This window comes from Chlorocebus sabaeus, chromosome 14, assembly GCF_047675955.1.
Source record: "Chlorocebus sabaeus isolate Y175 chromosome 14, mChlSab1.0.hap1, whole genome shotgun sequence".
NCBI lineage: Eukaryota > Metazoa > Chordata > Mammalia > Primates > Cercopithecidae > Chlorocebus > Chlorocebus sabaeus.
Genome location: NC_132917.1, coordinates 69,553,025 through 69,573,961, shown reverse-complemented (window position 1 = coordinate 69,573,961; position 20,937 = coordinate 69,553,025). Strand labels below are relative to the sequence as shown.

The following is a 20,937-nucleotide window of genomic DNA, read 5'->3' as shown; positions in this document are numbered from 1 at the left end:
TTGCCTGTCTCCTTACTTTTTTGAACGTAATTATTAGATAATTCAAACTTGCATTTGTGGCTTACTTTATGTTTATTAATTTTTAAATTAATTAATTAATTAATTTAATAGAGACGCGGTGTCTCTCACTATGTTGCCCAGGCTGGCCTTGAACTCCTGAGCTCAAGCTATCCTCCTACCTTGGCCTCCCAAAGTGGCTCACCAGTGTGAGCCACCACACCCAGCCTCACTTTGTATTTCTACTGCATAGCACTACTCTACACATATTTCATCTTATTTGCTAATAATTGTTATAGCTAATGTTGACTAAACATTTATTATGGTCAGATACTGTTCTGAACACTTCACATGAACAGTCAGAGTAGCTCTTTAAATCACGCACACAAAAACGTGTTTATTTATCTTCTCAGTGCCTTCATTTCCCCATTTGCTAAAAAAGAAAAAGAAAAACATAATATGCACCTACATCAAAATGCTAGAAAACAAGGGAAAAAAACAAAGCCCCATAATATTTAAAAGAGTCTATCTCTGAAAATAATCCACTGAATTATTCAGAAGAAACACTTAGGAAACTATTAGGCATCCTCAGTGTTTGGTAGAATAACACAGCACTCCAAATAGAGAAGACTGGCTGGCACCAAAATATCACTAAATCCTTTCAGACTACAGATTTTGGCTTAAATATTCCATACTCATCACATCAAGGGCAAGATTCATTTTCTATGACCATCCTTCTCCTCCCTCTCTCTATTTAATCAAGTGACAAGATATTTTAGATTTTTAAACCATATGTGCATTCAAAAATGACTTACCAACTCATCTCTAAATATCACCCTTTTCACTACTGTTTCGTTTCAATGAAATTGTTTTTTCATAAAAATGGAATCCCCCCTAAAAGAAATGAAGACTAGGCCGGGTGCGGTGGCTCAAGCCTGTAATCCCAGCACTTTGGGAGGCCGAGACGGGTGGATCACGAGGTCAGGAGATCGAGACCATCCTGGCTAACACGGTGAAACCCCGTCTCTACTAAAAAAAAAAAATACAAAAAACTAGCCGGATGAGGTGGCGGGCGCCTGCAGTCCCAGCTACTTGGGAGGCTGAGGAAGGAGAATGGCATGAACCTGGGAGGCAGAGCTTGCAGTGAGCTGAGATCCGGCCACTGCACTCCAGCCTGGGCGACAGAGCCAGACTCCGTCTCAAAAAAAAAAAAAAGAAATGAAGACTAACTGCAGAGGTCATAGAAAATGTAATACTAATACCTCAAAAAATCACAAAAAAAAAAGATAAAACAGGCCAGGCACGGTGGCTCATGTCTGTAATCTCACCACTTTGGGAGGCCGAGGCGGGTGGATCACAAAGTCAGAAGATCGAGGCCATCCTGGCTAACACGGTGAAACCCCATCTGTACTAACAATACAAAAAATTAGCTGGGCATGGTGGCCGATGCCTGTACTCGATGCAGCTACTCGGGAGGCTGAGGCAGGAGAATGGCGTGCACCCAGGAGGCAGAGCTTGCAGTGAGCCGAGCTTGCGCCACTGCACTCCAGGCTGGGCAACAGAGCGAGACTCTGTCTCAAAAAAAAAAAAAAATTTAATTGTCTTTTTAATATTAGTCTCTATTTAATTTTGAATTTTAAAGATAATATGTGTACACGGCAAAAAAAAATTATTGTTTGGTTTTGTTTTAGCAGCCTCAGGATCTTATGGTAGTAACAATGAAGTACGCATCCTAGACAGTCAGTGCTGGTTTTATTTGTCACTATTAACCTCTCCTTCCCTCTAGCTGTTATTATTATTGTTATTATTAAAGTAACCTGTATGATCTCATAAACTTGTTTTCCAAACCCTGCAGAATCTAGGTAGAGGTAGAATTTGTCACTGCAGTGTTGAAAACAATGAATCTTTCCACACTTACAAATACAAATGATTAACTTTCATAGAATTTTAGAGACTGCAAAGCCGTCAGCAATCATCTATTTCTCCCTTTCATTTTATTTTGTAGATTATTAAATCAACTTTAAACACTGTAAAGGACTTTTTTTTAAGTAATGTAAACTTACCATCTACTTTCTGTTTATTCCAGTCTTTCAGCATAGTTGTAATCACAGTATGTATATAATTTTGTATTCTACTCTTCTTAATTTTCTATATTTTATACAATCACCATATTTACTATTTTACTATAGTCTTCCATCAAACTGATATAATTTACTCAATGTCCCAACTATTGGTTGTTCAGATTTTCTATCTCAGAATTATAGTCTTTTTTTTTTTTTTTTTTTTTTTTTTTTTTTTGACAGAGTCTCTCTCTGTCACTGGAGTGCAGTGGTGCTATCTTGGCTCCGCCTCCTGTGTTCAAGTGATTCTCCTGCCTCAGCCTCCAGAGGAGCTGGGATTACAGGTGTGCACCACCACACCTGACTAATTTTTAGAATACTTTTAGTAGAGATGGGGTTTCACGATGTTGGCAAGACTGGTCTTGAACTACTGACTTCAGGTGATCTGCCCACCTCAGCCTCCCAAAGTGCTGGGATTACAGGCATGAGCCACTGTGCTTGGCCTATAATCTTTACAATTAGCTTTGTAGATATTTTCTTCTGTTGGCTTATTCCTTGTGATATCTGATAATTATGAACATTCTAATTGTCCTCCAAATGTATAAGGCTATCCAAAGCCCAACCACCCATAAGTTAGCTTGCTTGCTCAATTTATTTATTCTTAATTTAATATTTAGGCATAAAATTGAACCTTATTAACTTGCCTGATATTTTTTATTTTTTATTTTTTTAAGAAACAGGGTCTCACTCTGTTGCCCAAGCTGGAGTGCAGTAGCACAATCATAGCTCACTGCAGCCTGGAACTTCTGGGCTCAAACAATCCTCCCATCTCAGCCTCTTGAGTAGCTGGGACTACAGGCATGTGCCATCACTTCCAGCTAATTTTTAAAATTTTTTTGCAGAGATAGGGTCTCCCTATGTCAGCAGGCTGGTCTCAAGCTTCTGGCCTCAACCGATCCTCCTGCCTCAGCCTCCCAAAGTGCTGCGCTTATAGGCATAAGCCTCTGTGGTTGGTCTCCTTTTAACCTTAGTAGTAGGGGTTGGGTACAGTAGCTCACGCCTGTAATCCCAGCACTTTGGGAGTCCAAGGCGGGCAGATCACTTGAGGCCAGGAGTTCAAGACCAGCCTGGCCAACATGGTGAAACCCTGTCTCTACAAAAAACACAAAAATTACCTGGGCATGGGGGTGCACGCCTGTAATCCCAGCTATGCCGGACGCTGAGGCACAAGAATTACTTGAACCCAGGAGGCAGAGGTTGCAAATATTTGTTTTCATATTTACTATACTGGGACAGAGATGAAAAAGAATAAGACATAATATTGGGTACACTCTCCTGTACTGCAGGTAGGGAGTATAAATTGGACAGTACTTTTTTTTTTTTTTTTTTTTTTTTTGAGACAAAGTCTTGCTCAGCCGCCTAGGCTGGAGTGCAGTGGCATGATCTTGGCTCACTGCAACCTCCTTCCCCTGGGTTCAAGTGATTCTCCTGCCTCAGCCTCCTGAGTAGCTGGGACTACAGGTGTGTGCCACCATGCCCAGCTAATTTTTGCATTTTTTTAGTAGAGACCGGATTTCACCATGTTGGCCAGGATGGTCTCAATCTCTCAATCTCGTGATCCACCCACCTTGGCCTCCCAAAGGGCTAGGATTACAGGCATGAGCCACTGTGCCCAGCCCTGGACAGTACTTTTGGAGGGCAATTTGGCCATTAGAAAATTGTATGCACCATGCAACAAGAATTCTACTTCTTGGGATTTATCTTTCAAAATATAACAGAAAAGGCTGGGTGCAGTGGCTCACGCCTGTAATCCCACCACTTTGGGAGGCTGAGGTGGGCAGATCACAAGGTCAGGAGATCGAGACCATCTTGGCTAACACCGTGAAACCCCATCTCTACTACAAAAAAAAAAAAAAAAAAAAAAAAAATTAGCCAGGCGTGGTGGCAGGTGTCTACAGTCCCAGCTACCAGGGAGGCTGAGGCAGGAGAATGGGGTCAACCTGGAAAGCGGAGCTTGCAGTGAGCCAAGATCACGCCACTGCATTCCAGCCTGGGCAACAGAGAGAGACTCTATCTAAAAAAAAAAAAAAAAAGGCCGGGCGCGGTGGCTCAAGTCTGTAATCCCAGCACTTTGGGAGGCCGAGACGGGCGGATCACGAGGTCAGGAGATCGAGATCAGCCTGGCTAACACAGTGAAACCCTGTCTCTACCAAAAAAAAAAAAAATACAAAAAACTAGCCGGGCGAGGTGGCGGGCGCCTGTAGTCCCAGCTACTTGGGAGGCTGAGGCAGGAGAATGGCGTAGACCCAGGAGGCGGAGCTTGCAGTGAGCTGAGATCCGGCCACTGCACTCCAGCCTGGGCGACAGAGCAAGACTCCGTCTCAAAACAAACAAACAAACAAACAAACAAACAAACAAACAAACATATACACACACACACACACACACACACACACGAGTTCAAGGCCAACCTGGACAACAATATATATATACACATACAGAAAAATGGCTGGGTGTGGTGGCTCACACCTGTAATCCCAGCATTTTGGGAGGCTGAGGTGGGCGGATCACCTGAGGTTAGGAGTTCAAGACTAGCCTAACATGGTGAAATCCCGTCTCTACTGAAAATACAAAAAAATTAGCCAGGCATGGTGGCGCATGCCTGTAGTCCCAGCTACTCGGGAAGCTGAGGCAGAAGAATTGCTTGAACTTGGGAGGCGGAGGTTGTAGTGAGCCGAGATGGTCCACTGCACTCCAGCCTGGGGAACACAGCGAGACTCTGTCTCAAAAAAAAAAAAAAAAAAAAATTAATTAATGTAATTTAGTAAGTAGTAGGAACACTGACTCTTCCTTTTTTTTAAACTTGTATTTTTCTTTGTGAATTATTGGTGCATATTTTTTGTCCATTTTTAGGATCTTGGTGCTTTACTGACATATGCATTATACATATATTATAAATTTTAATATTTTATACCAAAAATTAATTCTAAGTATGTTTCCAATTTAATATTCTTCTTTTAGTTTTGCATAGTCAAAATTTGGGGAAAAAAATTTAAATTATACCAGTCCATCTTTTCCTCTGTATTCCTCCTTATTATATTTCAATAGTTAGAAAAGTCTCTTTTTCATTGAAATGTTGGTAACTGTTGAGGTGGGTGATGAATAGTTACATGGCGGTTCATTTTGCTATTCTCTCACTTGGGTATATATTGGAAAATGTTCATAATAAAAGCTTTTTTTTTTAATGTTAGTCAAGGGAAACAGTAGAAGTGGAGAAGGAACAAAGAAATCTCTGTAACTGGCTGTGATCAGTAATAAAAACTTTTTTAAAAAATCATCTCTTCCTCATTGCTAGAAAAATCATCCTATTTTATTTCTACTAGTTTTTCTCCCACCCCTTTCATCTTACAGTTGAGGAAAGGCACCCAAGAGGTTAAAAAGTAACTAGCTGACTCTGTGACTCATCTTCCCCCCTACTAAACTTAGCCACCACCCTTTCTTTTTTAGGCACAGCAAAAACACCCCAAGGCAGGGCTATTTGGAAAGGGCTAGGATTCAATTAAAGAAAGCTGGGCTGGTAGCTTCCAAGCGACTGGTGTTTTATTCCTACAAACTTACACCAACCCTAACCCACACGGTAAGGCCAGGGATGTGCTGATAAACCTAATAGCCAGCTCTCCAAGGAAAGGACACCCTGATGTGTAGCCACTTCTTTGGTGTAAATCTTTGAACCCTGACCAATTTCAAGTTACTATTGTGATGTCACTGAACTTGGAGTTGGGAGTAGATGGGCAGCAGCACCCCATTACACATTAATACTACTTTCACCACACAGATATAATAGACACAAATACCCTCAGGACCATAGATAATGGCAAAAGGTAACTTAAGAACTACGAAATGATGAATTGTTTTAAATACAAATTACTTATAAATATTCATATTTCAATATAACTTATTTACTCATTAATTCATATAATTTAATTTTAAATCACAGCTGGCTATATTTAACAATCAGCTTGCAAAACCTCTAAAAATTTAACAGTCAGCTCTCAGGGGCTGATACAAGGACAATTTAGCACATCATTGGGAGATAGAAGAATAACAAAAGCAAGATTTTTTTTTCACTCATGGTAACATATATATAGCAAAATTTACCATTTTAACCATTAAAACATTTTTTTTGAGATAGGGTTGCCCAGGCTGGAGTGCAGTGGTGTGATCTCAGCTCACTTGAGTCTTGACCCCCCCTGGCTCAAGCGATCCTCCTATTTCAGCCTCCCAAGTAGCTGGGACTACAGGTGCAGGCCACCATGCCTGGCTAATTTTTGTAGAGACGGGGTTTTGCCATGTTGTCCAGGGTAGTCTTCAACTCCTGAGCTCAAGTAATCCTCCAGCCTTGGCCTCCCAAAGTGTCGGGATTACAGGTGTGAGCCACTGTGCCTGGCCTATTTTAACCATTTTAAAGTGTACAATTCAGTGGCATTAAGTACATTCGCAATGTCTTGCAACAATGATCACCATCCATTCCTAGAACTCTTCCATCGTTCCAAACAGAAACTCTGAACACATGAAACAGTAACCCCCTCACCTCAGCCCTTGGTAATAACCTCTATTCTACTATCTGTCTCTATGAGTTTGACTATGGTAGGTACCTCATATAAGTGGAATCATATACGTGGCTCAAGCCTGTAATCCCAGCGCTTTGGGAGGCCGAGACGGGCGGATCACGAGGTCAGGAGATCAAGACCATCCTGGCTAACCCGGTGAAACCCCGTCTCTAGTAAAAAATACAAAAAAATAGCCGGGCGAGGTGGCGAGCGTCTGTAGTCCCAGCTACTCGGGAGGCTGAGGCAGGAGAATGGCGTAAACCCGGGAGGCGGAGCTTGCAGTGAGCTGAGATCCGGCCACTGCACTCCAGCCTGGGCGACAGAGCGAGACTCCGTCTCAAAAAAAAAAAAAAAAAAAACATTATCCTTCTGTGTCTGGATTATTTCACTTAGCATAATGTTTTCAAGGTTTGTCCATGTTGTACCATGTATTAGAATTTCATTCCTTTTAAAGTGAAACCAAAATTTCAAGACCAACATATAGAGCCACCATCAGTAAACACACAATTAACCAGGCCTAGAGGGAAGATGCATTGACCTCACTCCACCTTCTCACTTCTTTTGGAATAAGCCCAGCCTAGAGTCACCAAAATACAGAAGCCTAGGTGAATCCCTCTATGCAAAACACAGCCAGAGGGGAAGGCCGGGGACAGCCTTAGGAGGGAGCACAAAAGAACCTGGAAAGGATAGGATGTGTGTGGCACGCATGATAAAATCCTATTATGTCATCTTTTCAATGAACCCAGATCAGTTATCATTTGTTCTAAAAGTGTGGTTTCCAGACCAACAGCATCACCATCATCTGGGACCTTGTTCAAAGTGCAATTCTTAGGCCCAACCCTAGATCTACAGAATCCTAAACTCTGGGGATGGGATCCAGCAGTTTGGGTTTTAAGAAGCCTCCAGGCCATGCATGATAGCTTGTGCCTGTAATCTCAGCTATTGGGAGGCTGAGGTGGGAGAATCCCTGAGCCCAGGAGTTTGAGGCCAGTCTGGGTAACATACCAAGACCATCATCTCTAAAAACTAAAAATAAATAAATAATCTTTGTCAAGTGCAAGAATCCCGCCAAGTGATTCTGATACATTCTGAGGTTTGAGAACCCTGGTTCTATAGTAATAATTCTAGACTCAAACTATTGATGTCTAAAAGGTCCCCAAACCACCCTGTGAGCATTTCATAAGTATAGATTGCCAGTCATGACTTCACATCAAGTATGAGGAAATGGGAACGGGGATAAGTTATGTTAATGCGGGACGTTATAATATCCTTTTTTTTTTTCTTTGAGATAGAGTCTTGCTCTGTCGCCCAGGCTGGAGTGCAGTGGCGCAATTTCGGCTTCACTGCAAGCTCCACCTCCCGGGTTCACACCATTCTCCTGCCTCAGTCTCCCGAGTAGCTGGGACTACAGGCGCCTGCCACCTCGCCCGGCTAATTTTTTTTATGTATTTTTTAGTAGCGACAGGGTTTCACCGTGTTAGCCAGGATGGTCTCGATCTCCTGACCTCGTGATCTACCCGTCTCGGCCTCCCAAAGTGCTGGGATTACAGGCGTGAGCCACCACGCCCGGCCATTATAATACTTTTAAAACACTTGCATAAACATTACTTAGGAAATATTGTGTTTGCCAAAGATTATTTAAACAGCAGAATTCTCAAAACCATCCACTGCAAACATGCATTACTCCTGGTAGGCCAGATCTGGTATTCTATGATATCTGTGAAACTCCAAATTAAAGTATCTTCCCACAGATGGGTGCTGGCATAGGCTGTCAATGAAGATCATTCAGGTTTAGAATCCAGAACTAGAACTAAGTTCCAGTCCCTGTTCTGCCCTCCAGATTTAACCCCACCTATGAGAGCTGGTTTATTTTGGCATAAAATTGGGACAGTAGCAGTTCCTGCAATGCACAGACTTTTTTGCAAAAATCAGCAATAATTTCAACCTCCATTACACTTTCCTTCTTCCTTAGGAGAACCTTCTTTCTGTTTAGAGAGTGGGTTTGGTAAACCAGGAAGGTGGGGCTAGTCCCAGCAGGAGACAATAAGTGGTCCAAGGCAACCCCATTTGAACAGCCATGAATGGGTTAGGAGTGGCCATGTGACTCACTTCTGACCAAAAAGAAATAAGGATAAACCTGCTAAGATGCTTTGAAGTTCCTCCAGGCTAAAAAGACAGAGTCAGCCAGCCAAATTCCCCCTTTCTCCTGGCCCTGGATGTTGTCAGGACACGATGTCTGGAGCTATGGCTTCAAAACGATTCTACTTAATATAGATTGTATAGCGTCTGTCTAGCTTGTTATATGAGGAAAGTTCTCAAATTCAAAAGTACACAAAAGTCATGTGGGGAGCAGTTAAAATACAGATTTTTGGTGAGGACCCTGGAGATCTTGGGTGGGCCCCAGAGACTTCATTTAATCAAGTTTAAATAAGCAACCCTGGCATTCTCCTCATAAGAATCAGTCCAGGCCCTGTTTCTTACACAAGTGGTTTTCAGACCCCAGTTCCAAAACCGCCACTCGCTATGTGTGCAGGCACTCACAGTCCTTACTTAAAATTTATTTTGCCCCTATCATGTGCGAGGTGTGGCAGGAGAAAGATGGAGGGGACATGATCTTGCTTCTCCCAAGAGAAATAGAACAGGTATATAACTAGTCTAAGGACAAAGCGGCATGTGAGAACTATTACGAATTGCAGGGTAGAGGAAGATGGACAATGTACCCCTAAGAAATTCAAAGAGCTCTCATGTGACTTAGGCTTTGAACAATAATGCGATTTCAATAGGGAAAGAATTTTCCAGGCAGAGAAAACAGTAAAAGCAAAGCTCCCGCTATGATTATGAACATTGAGACTTATTTGGGAAAGAGTAGTTAGTTTGGAGTTGAGTGGGAGTTTAAGGACACCATGAAGGGAGCAAGAGCTATAAAAGTAATTTTCAAAACTGGATCATTTTTGTGACAGGCCAGGACTAGAGGGTGGACTAGATTTTCTAGGCCATGGGAAACTGTCCATTCATACTGCACACTTGTAGCAAGGCCCGAGTATGTGCTCAGCAGCACTGTGCTAGCCAGAGGGGGCTGCACGGTCCCTGCCCTCAGTGGAGCTCAGAGCTGAAGAGAGGAGGCAGGTATGTGACCAGACGTCATAAGGTGCGAACATTCCCATGCTGGGGAAATCACAGAGTCAGGAGTGTGTAGGAGAGGCCCCTGACCCAGATTATATCAGGGAAGGAGACCGTGTCTAAGATGAACATTGGAGGTCTGGACAGGCTAAGCAGGGAGGCAAGGAGCCATGTTTCTCCAAGGCTAAATCTCTGCCTTGATTTCCTTCCTGTTACCCAGCACTTTCATTTTATCTGAAAACATTTATTACATAACTTTGCCAGGCACTGGGGCAGATGCAAAGGGAAGTAGGGATTTATATTCCAGGCCAGCAGTTCCTTACATGGGATCCTTGGACCCTCTAAGACCTATCCCTCAATACTCATCTGGCCTGTCTCCCATACACCTATGGAATGGATTTAGTTTCTAAGGGACCTCCATCTCCACCTCTGGGACTTGCCTGCCATAACAGACATGTCATTCCTTCAGTGTGCTTTGGCCTAGCTTTCTCATCTCCATGACTGTGCATAAGCCCTTCTTCTCTAGCCCTGGCTCAATATAAAGCTTCCTCCTCCAGGAAGCCTTCTCTGACCACTAATGATACGGTTAGGTGCACCTCTTCTGTTACTCCATGGCAGTCTGCACATATCTGTCAAATTATTATACTAATCATACAGTCCTATGATTTTTGAATCACTGATTTACTGATCTGAGTCAGTGTGTTTCAATTCTTGAATCTCTAGTGCCCGTCACTTATATATAAAATAAAGAAATGCACCTTTGCCCATTTGGCAGAGGCCACTGACCTCCTGCCTAGCTCTCGAAGACCCTACCCCAAGGTTCTGAGCTGTCTCCCCTCCCTTTAGATGCTGCCCTAAGTCTTGCTCCCACGAGGATGGGCCACCAGAGTCATGATGCAGCACATCATCCTGCTTCAGCCTCTGCTCTCCACTCCTCACCTGGACCCCCTGGATACTCAGAATGACCTAGATCAATATCAAGTTCACCTTGGACAAGTGGTTTGGACTTAGACTCTCCTTCCCCTCTGAAAGAATTTAGCCCCATGGCTTAATCTCCCAGCCCTGTCTTTTTCAGCTGATTTCCCTTTTTATTTATTTATTTGTTTATTTTATTTTTTTTGAGACAGAGTCTCATTCTGTCATCCAGGTTGGAGTTCAGTGGCATGATCTTGGCTCACTGCAACCTCTGCCTCCAAGGTCCAAGTAACCTCCCACCTCAGTCTCCCCAGTAGCTGGGACTATAGGCGCATGCCACCATGCTTGGCCAATTGTTTTATATTTTTGGTAGAGAAATGGTTTCGCCCAGGCTGGTCTCGAACCCCTGAGCTCAGGCGATCCACCTATTTTAGCCTGGGATTACAAGCATGAGCCACTGCACCTGGCCTGATTCCCCCACTTTTAACCCATTAGACAGAGTGGCAAAGCATAGGATATAGTCATACTGACAAGTTCAAATCCTGGCTGTGCCGCTCGTCAGTGTGCAACTTTGAGCAAATTACTCAACCCCTTTGTGCCTCTGTTTCCTCATCTTACACTGGCAATGATAATACTAGTACCCACCTACTATGGGTGAAAATTTAATGAAATATCATGCCAGATGTCTGGCACAGGGTCAGGATCATAGAAGACACTTGGTGAACATTAGCTATCAATGTCTCCAGCAGAGAGAGGCAGGTCTCTCACAGACTAAGCCACAGTCTAGCTGAAGATAGGGGTCCAGGCTCCAAAGTCAAGGTCAGGCCCCTCAGTGTCCATGGCCATTGATATCACCAGAAGAAATTTCTCTGACAAAGGCCCCTGCCCCAGAAGGTCTACCTAGTCTACGGGCCCTGATTTATTCCATCTACCTCCTGTCTCTGCTTCTGCAGCAAAAGACACCCTGGAATCAATCAGACCATTTAAAAACAGAGCTAGGCCAGGTGCTGTGGCTCATGCTTGTCATCCCAGCACTTTGGGAGGCTGAAGCAGGCAGATGGCTTGACTCCAGGAGTTTGAAACCAGCCTGGGAAATGTGGTGAAACTCTGTCTCTACAAAAAATACAAAACATTAGCTGGGCGTGGCAGTGCATCCTATAGTTCCAGCCACCTGGGAGGCTACGGTGGAAGGGCCGCCTGCACGCAGGAGTTTGAGGCTGCAGTGAGCCATGGTTGTGCCACTGCACTCCAGTCAGGGTGACAGAGTGAGACCCTGTCTTAGAAAAACAAAAAGAAAAACGAAACAAAACCAAAAGCAGAGTCTTCTCCACCATCCAACTAGAGGCACCTTTACATTCTTTTAGGAACCAGCTACCCAAGTGAAACACACGGCAAGAATGAGCGGTAGCTGCTTCATCTCACTGGAAACTGAAGGATACTTGCATGTTAGTTCTTTGTACACATATAAGGAAGTATATGACCAAATGTTAATTTTACAGTTGGAAAATCTGAGAATTATACATTCCTCATTTCTATTTAATTCTCCCTCTTCACAAACAATGTTAAATGGACAGGTGATATCTGTAACGCTCTATTTTTTTAAATTAATAGGTAATACATAAACATAATAAAAAATTCAAATAGTACAAATAAGTACATAATGACAAGTCTGTAAGACTTTCCTTTCCCCTCCCCAGGCAACCACTCTTATAATTTTCCTGTGTATCCTCCTAAAATTATTTAATGCACTAATAAGCATATGAGAATATAGGCAGCCTCCATCTTTTTTTTTTTGAGATATTTTTTAAAAAGTAAAGTACAGCTTTGCGTGGTATGCTACCATATTGGTGTATAAAAATGATATACACCATTGTAATCTCATGCCTGTAATCCCAGCACTTTGGAAGGCTGAGGCAGGTGGATCACTTGAGGTCAGGAGTTTGAGACCAGCCTGGCCAAAATGGTGAAACCCCATCTCCACTAAAAATAAGAAAAAATAGCTGGGTGTGGTAGTGCACGCCTGCAATCCCAGCTTCTAGGGAGGCTGAGACAGAAGAATTGCTTGAACCCAGGGCAGAGGTTGCAGTGAGCTGAGATCAAGCCACTGCACTCCAGCCTGGGTGACAGAGCGAGACCGTTTAAAAAAAAAAAAAAAGAAGTAGGGTATATAAGCATCTGTACCCCACTGTAGTATCAAGTAAAATCACTCTGTGATTTTCCTCCATGTATAATATGGGGGAAAATGAATATTCCCCCATAAAATATGTATTAATACAAAATTAATGTGAAATATAATGTAAAATTAATAAAGTAAATTAACATAATTTATGTAATATAATGTAAAATTAATATAATTTATAAAAATTAATTATAATGTTATAATTAATACATTAATATAATGTAAAATTAATGGAAAATAATATAATATTAATAGCCCCCATAATATATGTATTTTTCCCCATTTATGCCTTTTCTCTAATTATCCTCTTTTGTGAGTTGATTTTTCAGCAAACCTTCAGAGGGCAAAGGGAATCCTTTCTCTTGTCCCCTACAGTAATTTTATACAATATTTTAAAATAATTTTGGGCCAGTGGTTCATGCCTGTAATCCCAGCACTTCGGGAGACCAAAGCAGGAGGATCACCCAGGAGTTTGAGACCAGCCTGGGCAATATAGCGAGACCCTATCTGTACAAAAATTTTTTATAATAATAATAATAATAATAAGCTGGGCATGCCTATAGTCCCAGCTACTCTAGAGGCTGAGGTGGAAGGATTGCTTAAACTCAGGAGTTTGTGGGTATGGTGAGCTATGATTACACCAGTGCATTCCAGGCTGGACTACAGAGCAAGACCCTCTTTCTAAAAATTAAAAAAGTAACAATTTTGTGTATGAAACAAAGTTTTGACCGCAACTCATTACACGAAGTCAGGTGTGACATTTCTACTTGCAGTGTCATGTTGGCATGCAAAGAGTTTCTAATTTTGGATTTTCAGATTGGGGATACTCAATCTGTATCCATGACTGAGTTTAGAAGTGTGTCTATAAACTCCTTGAAATTGTATGAAAAATGTTAAGTATATATTTATTTTTAACAAGAAAGGATCCATGGCTTCAGTCAGATTCTTATAGGGGTCTGTGATTCTAAGGATGAGAACCACTGAGTCAGCAGGTGCTTGTACAGCATCAAAAAGTAGCAGTAGCAGAAGCTGAAGTTGGGTAAGACTCAGAAAATGTTTTCCTGAGTCCCCTGTAGAGGAGTAAGAGAGAAGATGCTGGGGGCTGATCATGGCACAGGCTTATAGCTCTAAAGGACCTTCTCCAGGGAAGATGGTTCAATCGCATATGAATCAGGAGAACCTGTTCCCAGTAATCACAGGGCCCCTCTATATTAGATTCTGTTAATGATTTAATATGCCACCTCTCTAGCAGGGGTGAGTGCCTAAACCCAGAGGAATGAATCCACAGTGACCGGGCAGGGAGGTCTCTTGATGACTTGACAAAATGAAGTAGAGGTCGGCATGGGGGGGCTTCCTGCTCTGTTACATGTCAGGCTGCTTGTTCTGTGTGTTGCTTCTAGGCCTAAAGGGTTAATTATTTCATGGGGAGGAGGAGGAAAATGGAAGGATTTTTTTTTTTGAGATAGAATCTTGCTGTCACTCAGGCTGGAGTGTAGTAGTGCAATCTTGGCTCACTGCAACCTTTGACTCCTGGGCTCCAGTGATTCTCCCACTTCAGCCTCCCATATAGCTGGGACTACAGGAGCGCACCACTACACCTGGCTAATTTTTATAGTTTTTTTTCATGTTTGTTTGTTTTTGGCAGAGACAGAATTCACCATGTTGCCCAGGCTGTAGAAGATCTTTTCCATAGTAATTTACAGTCTGACACTTAGCTGCAATTTATTTCTGGTGCTGATTGTGGATATAATATTCACTCTATTTTTTCATGTCAAGCAGTATGGACCAAGAAGCAGTATGGCAATTTACTGACATCAAACAGCCTGAATCTTTACAAAGAATTCTTCAATCCCTGCTTATTTCTTAAGCCCATCGATGCCACTCATTAAATTGTGTTTAGGGCTAATGAATCATTGTTCCTTAATATTGTTTTCAATATGCCACAATTTAGGACACATTTAAAATTTTCTAAAACAATAACCTAATCAATATTGACTAATTTTAGCCACATTCCCAACTCAAACTCAGCACACACTGCCAGTCTTCCCCAATATCTCCTCTCAATTCCCCACCACACCTTATAAAGTGGGAATCAAAGATATCTGATTCTGTCATTGTTAATCTAAGAATAAAAACACTGACTTGAATACAGTTTTACTAAGTTTCAACCTTCTAAGTAGGTAGGCCTCTAGATATTCTGCAGATCACTGGTGGTCTTGATAGCCATTAATATATGTTTGTATTATGTTATTTTTCAACTAAATCGCAGTCGAAAAAAACATTTAATATTATGCCCTTGGATCTATTACTGCATCACTAGCACTTGTGATGCAGTCGGACACTTCGCCTGTACTGAAAGGGCCAAGAGTAAATGCCTTATTTTGTTTTTATTTTGTTTTTTGTTAAACATGTCTATAGAGTTGGCAGTTAATGCTGAATTTGTCAAATACCCCTTCCAAAATTATACTTGTATTTAAAAAATAAATGGATCTACCTAATTTCTATTGATTTAAAAAAAAAAAAAAAAGAATTCTTCAAAGGTGGCGGTTCAGGTTCCCATAGCAAAAGCTCTCAGTCCAGTTCAAACAAAACCAAACACTAATAAATTACTCCCAATAAAACCAACAACAGGCCTTAGATAGAAATCCGAAATTCCTCAGGGAATTAATGTAGTACTCCATCTTAGTTTCAATTAAGTGAATCAACAAACAAACAAACAAAAAATTCAGTTAGAGCTCCACATTGTTCTAGAATTGTTAGCGCTGTAAGACTATGTGGTGAGTTTGCAGGGGAAAAAAAAAAACTGCTAATCAAATCACAAGGGAGATGTGATTGGTATAATAAAGAACTATCCTTGGCCGGGCGCAGTGGCTCACGCCTGTAATCCCAGCACTTTGGGAGGCTGAGGCAGGCGGATCACAAGGTCAGGGGTTTCCACCCTGGCAAACATGGTGAAACCCCGTCTCCACTAAAAATACAAAAATTAGCCTGGCATGGTGGCGTGTGCCTGTATTCCCAGCTACTTAGGAAGCTGAGGCAGGAGAATCACTTGAACCTGTGAGGCAGAGGTTGCAGTGAGCAGTGGGTGACAGAGCAAGACTCTGCCTCAAAAACAAACAAACAAACAAACAAAAGAACTATCCTTGAGAAGGAAGGTTTTAGCATTTACCACATTACCTAGAGTTTATACATAATGACCAAAATCTAAGTTTCCTTGGAAAGGTGATATGTTTTTATTAATGCTTTATTCAATTTATGAAGTATGCACATATTCATATAAGTGTTTCTAAAACATAGTTTCTCTGTCGGGCATGGTGGCTTACACCTGCAATCCCAGAACTTTGGGACGCTGAGGCGAGCGGATCATCTGAAGTCAGGAGTTCGAGACCAGCCTTGGCAACATGGTGAAACCCCACCTCTACTAAAAACACAAAAATTAGCTGGGTGTGGTGGCGGGCGCCTGTAGTCCCAGGTACTCAGGAGGCTGAGGCAGGAGAATCTGCCTCCGCTTGAACCTGGGAGGCAAAGTTTGCAGTGACCTGAGATGGCACCATTGCACTCCAGCCTGGGTGACAGAGAGAGACTCTGTCTCAAAACATAAAAAAATAAAAAAATTTTAAAAAAGCATAGTTTCTCGAAGTGAGGCCCAAATCACAGTCATCCAGGGAGCTGCTTAAATAAGCAGAATCTGCATGTTGTATAAGCTTCCTGGGTGATTTTGATGCACCCTGAAGTTTGGGAACTACAGCTGTAGAAGTACCTGAGCTTAACCTGCTAACCCTTTCCAGCTCCATCAGAAAAGGGCTGTGAACCTCTGCCTAAATACCTCTAGTGAGAGAGCTCTCGCCAACATCAAGGCTGCCCGGTCTGTGGGTTTTAAAAGCCACTTCCTCAGATTCAACCAGAGCCTACCACCCAGCTCTGCCAAACACCTCGAAGAGCGAGTTTATTCCCTTGTCCACATGTCAAACACCTCTGGCATTTAGGGCTGCTGGCTAGCATGCACCCCCCACACTCACTGCAAACTTCTCTCTCTTTTTTTTCTTTTTATTTAGAGACAGGATCTCACTCTGTCACCCAGGCTGGAGTGCAGTGGCACAATCATAGCTCACTGCAGTCTCAAACTCCTGGGCTCAAGGAATCAGGCTCCCAAGTAGCTGGGACTACAGGTGTACTCCCTTTCCAGCTGAAACAATTCTAGTTCATCCAACCCCATTTCACATCAGCTTGACAAGAATAAGAAAAAGAAAAACATTTGTTCAAGATTTAGTTAACAATCTACGAAGCCACAAATCCAAATTACTATGAACCAAGCACTGATGGAGTTATGGTAGGGCGGAGAGGATAAGAGAACAGGCTTTTGTATCCTGGCAGCTGGATTTAAGCTTTAGTTCACAAATGGTCTGAACTTGACCAAGGACGATGATATGGAACCTTGGGATCCTCAGCTGTAAACCAGTGTTAATAACCCCATTGCAGGTTGAAGTGAAGATTAGATAAGACAGTCTAAGATGAGTGTTATTAAAAGTTGCTCCAGGGAGGACACTGCAGTGTCTATCAAACTGCCTCTATACGTAGCCCTAATTGTAGTGAAAACAAACCCTCAAGGGCTAGGTTTGGACCAAATCGCAGCTCAAATCCCAAGCAAAATGTTTTCGAGGTTTCTTGTTTTAGATTTAAAAGGTATATAATTTTTGGATTCTACTTCAAAATATATCTGTGATTGTTTTAGTATAAAAAGTGTTTTTAATCTGAAATATTTGTGTAAAAATGACACTCAAAGAAAATCTCCTCCTCTTGTTTTTGTTTGTTTGCTTGCTTGTTTGTTTATCACCCAGGCTGGAGTGCAGCGGTGTGATCATAACTCACTGCAGCCTTGAACTCCTGGGCTTAAGCGATCCTCCCTCTCCAGCCTCCCAAGTAGATGGGACTACAGGTGGGTGTTACCACGCCCAGCTAATTTTTAAACTTTTTGTAGAGATGGGGTCTTGCTTTGTTGTCCAGGCCTCTCCACCGCTTGTTTATTCTGGAACTTCAGGTACTCCCTGGCACACTGCCCACCATCCCCAGTGCCTGCCACTCATCTTGATCTCCCTTGGAGAAAAGCAGGCTTAGTCTACAATCAGATAATAAGTGAGCTCAGGAAAACAAAAGAGTGGCTGGACATAAACAAAGAAACATGCCACTGGACATGAGCCTGGGGATGACTAGGAGACTCACCCTTTAAACACTAAGGCCTGGAGTGGTACACGGCTTGACTGTGCGGGTTACCCTCTAAATTGCTTGCAGAGAAAAATGATCCCTAACCAAATGCAAGAACATCCAGGAGGGAAATTCATAGAAGCCTTTGATCCAGTAGCTGTGTGTCTGTGCCTGTCTACATGTGGGTGGGGGCAGGGGTGTACTTGTGTCTATATCCTCAATCAGCAGAAATCTGACATGAGCTGAATGAGGATGGCCTTGGCCTGATAGGGCTCTGGGGAGTCAGCAGCTCTTGGGTCACTGGGGTTATCCATTTTCTTATTCCTGTCCACTTCCTCTCCTACTTGCTCTTCCATCTGTGTCTGAGAATTCCCTGGCAACGAAAAACCTAGGGTTTGGATGCTGGGCATGGTGGCTCATGCCTGTAATCCCAGCACTTTGGGAGGCTGAGGCAGGTGGATCACCTGAGGTCAGGAGTTCAAGACCAGCCTGACCAACATGGCAAAACCCCGTCTGTACTAAAAATACAAAAAAATAGCCGGGCGCAGAGTCGGGTGCTTGTAGTCCCAGCTACTCGGGAAGCTGAGGCAGGAGAATGGCGTGAACCCGCAAGGCAGAACTTGCAGTGAGCCGAGATCGAGCCACTGCACTCCAGCCTGGGCGACAGAGCAAGACTCCATCTCAAAAAAAAAAAAAAAAAAAAAAAAAAAAAAAAAAAAATTCTAGGGTTTGATTATCAATAGTTACCAGTTACCTCCTGAGTAGCTGGGACTATAGGCACGTGGTGGCATGCACCTGTAGTCTCAGCTACTCAGGAGGTTGAGGTGGGTGAAACACCTGAGCCTGGGAGGCAGCGTGAGCTATATCCAGGCACTGCACTCCAGCCTGGGTTACAGGAGTGACACTGCGTCTTAAAACAAAACAAAAAATTAAAGGGCAAACAGTAGGGAATGGAAAGGGGTGGTGGGGTGTCATGGACTGGTGGGCAGGAGAATGGATAACTTGGAGAGGGCCACCCTATCTATCCTTCCCACTGTCAGCAGGAGAGAGCAGATGCCGAGTTCCATGAAAAGCACGAGTTATGCAGGACCCACTCTGCTCTATCAGCTCAGAAGACTTGCACTGACCCGGGGGGCACTTCTGCCGGCAAATTGTTGAGAAGCAATCCTCCTTGGCCCCAAAATCTCCAGTTGGTCAAAGTCATGACAAACTGGTGAGACTGCGTCACCGGCCAACTCAAGTCATGGACCCTATAATGATCAGACTCCGATGTGCCGGGCACTGTGCCGAGGGTATTAGACACACGAAAAGTTAAGAAAATGGTAAGGATCTAGGGGAAAGGAGTAAGTTTCTTAAATGGAGTAAAGAAAGAATCAAAGAGTAAACTGTAAGAGGTGTTAGGCGCAGTTAGCTACAGTCAAGATTATCTCGGTCCTTTCTTTTTGATGCCCGAGCCCAGCACACGGACTGAATAAATAACTGCCGTGGTCTCTGACCCGCGTCCTGAGCTGTGTAAGCGGCCCCGGATGTCTGGATGGTGCCAGTGGTTAGGCGCCGCACTCGCCTCCCTCTCGCCCACCCGGAGCGAGTCCCGGGCCCGCTGGCCCCCTCCACCCTGTGGCCGCCCGGGCTTGCCCGCAAGCCGGCGCCGAGCACCCATTCTAGGGCGCAGCGCGGAGCCGGGCATCCCCGCGAGACCCTCCCGGGCCATGTTCCCCGTTCCCCGAGCCCAGGACTCCCGGCCCGGAGCCCCTTTACCCCTCGTACCGAGGCCGGGCTGCGCTCCTCCTCTGCGGCTGCGGAGGTCACACCCTGCTCAGGGCCAGACGGCGGGTCTTATCCGGGACGGATCCGCCCCGCTTTGGGGTGGAGACTGAGCCCGAGTTCCTGGTTTTTCCTCTGCCCACGAGACCGGAAAATCCCTCTTTAGGCGAAGCGCACCTGGGGCCCCAGGCCGGGACTGCAGCGCCAGGAGCTCTCTGAGGGGCGGGCCTCGACCCTCGGCGGGTGCGCCCTCCACACGTGCCCGCGCCCCAGGCCGGCCGGGTCCCCCGGCCTCGCCCTCTGCCCGGATTGAAATAGTGCCGCCAGTACCGCCAGCCCCGCTCCTGGTCCCGCAGGGTGGGAGCAGTTGGATTCTCGGGGTCCCCGTGTCCCGGGCGCTCCACACCCTCGGAAGGCCGAGCCCGGGCCACCTCGCCAGTTCCTCCCTGCGCCTGCCGCGCCCAGCTCCGCGCGGAGCCGCAGTCCCGCCACGAATCCACGCTTCCCCCAACCCCGGAAAACCGTTTCTCTCCCAACGGCAGGCTAGTGGTGAGCCCGTGGCCGGAAAAGTAGAAAGTGAAATCTGAAGGGTACTTTTCATTTCCCCCTTTCACATGAAAACACATTCCCAAAAGTTTCCAGCACTTCCCTCTTCCCTGTGTGCCCAGCAGGCCGAGAAAGCTTTGGAGTAGGAGTTAGGAGCAGCTCTGGATCTTTCTCTGTATTCCTGTGAGTGACTGAGGTTTAGACACTGTCCGTAGCTCCCAGATTCGACTTGGCGCGGCGCTCATCCCTTATAATAGTGTTGTGTTTTCATATCTGCTTCCCCTGCTGGACACAGCCTCTTGAAGCCACCAACTAGGGCTAGGTCGTCTTAGCACCCATGCCCAGCACCGATTCCGCCATGTAGTGAATGCTTGCAGAATGAATCCGTTGAGTCTATAGGCAAATTCAATTTTTTTAAAAAACAGAGAACAGCCCGTTTGGGGAGTGTTTCTATCCGACACATCAAAATCTAAGTGGTTAATGGCACCCTTAAAGCTGGAGAGGTAGCATTAAATTATTTCATTAAGATGTAATTTTAAAAGGT

The 20,937-nt window shown here is 44.1% G+C and overlaps 1 protein-coding gene across 3 annotated transcripts in view; it reads right to left on the bottom strand.

Annotated features, from left to right (window-relative positions):
* ANXA4 (annexin A4) overlaps nt 1-20,034 on the bottom strand; it is an 84,909-nt gene extending 64,875 nt beyond the window's left edge. The window contains exon 1 of one of the 3 annotated variants that reach the window (XM_007970348.3): nt 19,851-20,034. The gene's annotated coding sequence lies outside the window, so the exon portion shown is untranslated. The remainder of the gene's footprint in view (nt 1-19,850) is intronic. The other 2 variants (XM_073023052.1, XM_073023053.1) reach the window with 2 other exon arrangements.
* Between the last annotated feature and the right edge of the window lie 903 nt (nt 20,035-20,937).